Raw genomic sequence first — 2,977 nt, 5'->3', positions numbered from 1 at the left:
TTGTTCATCGTTGCTTGCTTCCTCTTTATTTCTTCTAGGTCCTTGTTAAATGTTTCTTGCAATTTGTCTATTCTACTTCCAAGATTTTGGATCATTTTTACTATCATTACTCTGAATTCTTTTTCAAGTAGACTGCCTATTTCCTCTTCATTTGTTAGGTCTGGTGGGTTTTTACCTTGCTCCTTCATCTGCTGTGTGTTTTTCTGTCCTCTCATTTTGCTTATCTTACTGTGTTTGGGGTCTCGTTTTCGCAGGCTGCAGGTTGGTAGTTCCCGTTGTTTTTGGTGTCTGCCCCCAGTGGGTAAGGTTGGTTCAGTGTGTTGTGTAGGCTTCCTGGGGGAGGGGACTGGTGCCTCTGTTCTGGTGGATGAGTCTGGATCTTGTCTTTCTGGTGGGAAGGACCGTGTCCGGTGGTGTGTTTTGGGGTGTCTGTGGCCTTATTATGATTTTAGGCAGCCTATCTGCTAATGGGTGGGGTTGTGTTCCTGTCTTGCTCGTTGTTTGGCATGGGGTGTCCAGCACTCCAGCACTGTAGCTTGATGGCCGTTGAGTGGAGCTGGGTCTTAGCGTTGAGATGGAGATCTCTGGGAGAGCTCTCGCAGCTTGATATTACGTGGAGCTGGGAGGTCTCTGGTGGACCAATGTCCTGAACTCGGCTCTCCCACCTCAGAGGCACAGGCCTGGCACCCGGCTGGAGCACCAAGACCCTGTCAGCCACATGGCTGCTAGTGTTGGAGGGTCTCCTGTGGAGGCAGGGGGTGGCTGTGGCTCACCGTGGGGACAAGGTCATTGGCAGCAGAAGTTCTGGGAAGTGCTGCTTGGCGTGAGCCTTCCTAGAGTCCACCATTAGCCCCACCAAAGAGCGGGGTAGGCTCCAGCTGTGTGATTTTGGACAAGGTTCTTGCATCTCAGTGTGCTTACCTGTCAAATGGAGTTAATAAGAATAATTTCCTCCTCCTAAGGTTGTGAATATTAAATGCTGCTGTAAAGCTCTTTGTAAAGTACTTAGAATACAGCACTTACCCTCTAAATGTTTATTCCTTTCTGTCTACTTGGTAAAATAAAGACTGTAACAATTTTTGGATTAGGAAGAATAATTGTGAGTGGTCCAATGCAGAGAGAGAAGGATTTGTCCCTAAATCAATTTTCTTCCTGCCTTTACATAGGGATCATTCTCTTATTCATTGACCTTTGTCATGAAGCTTCACCTTCCTCATGAATAATAAATGTGCAATGATTCTGTTAACATTTGCCAACCAATGAGGGAACATTGCTCCAATGATCATAGAATCAGGAATCATCACAGAGGCTGGTAATCACAGAGGCTGGGTAATCAGTATTGTAATCCCTATTGTACTCTGCCTGGAGTTTTTCATCTGCCTAGCCAGACATCATGTGGACAAGGTCAAATCCAGAACACATTATGCAGGATAAATTATTTACAATCCTGTCTCTAAAAATGGACCTCATCTGTGACCTAATTAACATTCCAACTCTAAACCACATGTGGAGATCTTTTTTAAAGAGGTAGGTTAGTGAAAATAGGAGAAAATATTGAAAAAGCATTAGGCAGAACATATTGATTCACACAACTTTTTTTTTTCCCTTCTCCTTTTTACAGATATTTTAAGGTTATACCAAATAGAGGGAAGTTATGCAGTTACAGTGCTTAGAATCTGGGCAAGACAGCAGATAGAACAATGTCCCAAACTTTCTTTCAGTATCTAGTCTCTGAATCCATGGTTAAAAACAAAAAGCTGTTAAAGAGCTGTGAATAGTGGTTAAGTACTCTTCATTTACCTTCAGCATTCTATAACAATGAAACTCAATTTACAATTTTATAATTCTCTTACTCAGCTTTCAGAATGTTCCACATTTGTTGAAAACTACAAACAAACATATCCAAGAATCCCAGTGAATGCCAAGCAGCATAAACACAAAGAAACCACATCAAGGCACTGCAGAATCAAATTTCTCAAAACTAGTGATACAGAGAAAATCTTAAATTAAGACTAATCACTGGTTTCTCATCAAAAACAATGCAAACCTGAAGATGGTGGAACAACATCTTTAAAGTATTGGAAGAATGCTTTCAACCCAGAATTTTATATCCAGTGAAAATGTCCTTCAAAGATGAAGGCAAAATAAAGACATTTCAGGTAAGCTAAAGCCAAGAGCATTCATCACTAGTGAACTTGTACCACAAGGAATGCCGAAAGAAGTTCTTCAGGTTAAAGGAAAATGATACCAGATGGGCACAAGAATCTATGCAAAGGAATGAAGAGTACCAGAAATGGTAAATGTGTGGGTCATATAAAAGATATTTTTCTTGTTTTTAATGTCTTTATTTTATTTTTTAACATCTTTATTGGAGTATAATTGCTTTACAATGGTGTGTTAGTTTCTGCTTTATAACAAAGTGAATCAGTTATACATATACATATGTTCCCATATCTCTTCCCTCTTGCATCTCCCTTCCTCCCACCCTCCCTATCCCACCCCTCTAGGTGGTCACAAACCACCTCGCTGATCTCCCTGTGCTATGCGGCTGCTTCCCACTAGCTATCTGTTTTACGTTTGGTAGTATATATATGTCCATGCCACTCTCTCACTTCGTCACAGCTTACCCTTCCCCCTCCCCATATCCTCAAGTCCATTCTCTAGTAGGTCTGTGTCTTTGTTCCTGTCTTGCCCCTAGGTTCTTCAGGACCATTTTTTTTTTTTTAGATTCCATATACATGTGTTAGGATATGGTATTTGTTTTTCGCTTTCTGACTTACTTCACTCTGTATGACAAACTCTAGGTCCATCCACCTCACTACAAATAACTCAATTTCATTTCTTTTTATGGCTGAGTAATATTCCATTGTATATATGTGCCACATCTTCTTTATCCATCCATCTGTTGATGGACACTTAGGTTGCTTCCATGTCCTGGCTATTGTAAATAGAGCTGCAATGAACACTGTGGTACATG

At 41.1% G+C, this 2,977-nt stretch overlaps 1 long non-coding RNA gene across 1 annotated transcript in view; it reads left to right on the top strand.

Annotated features, from left to right (window-relative positions):
• LOC129391720 (uncharacterized) overlaps positions 1-2,977 on the top strand; it is a 30,182-nt gene that overhangs the window by 6,569 nt on the left and 20,636 nt on the right. The window contains exon 3 of the long non-coding RNA XR_008616357.1: positions 1,858-2,159. This is a non-coding gene — a long non-coding RNA (uncharacterized lncRNA). The remainder of the gene's footprint in view (positions 1-1,857; positions 2,160-2,977) is intronic.

The sequence above is a fragment of the Physeter macrocephalus genome, chromosome 21 (assembly GCF_002837175.3).
Source record: "Physeter macrocephalus isolate SW-GA chromosome 21, ASM283717v5, whole genome shotgun sequence".
Lineage (NCBI taxonomy): Eukaryota > Metazoa > Chordata > Mammalia > Artiodactyla > Physeteridae > Physeter > Physeter macrocephalus.
This window is presented reverse-complemented; position numbering and strand designations above follow the sequence as displayed.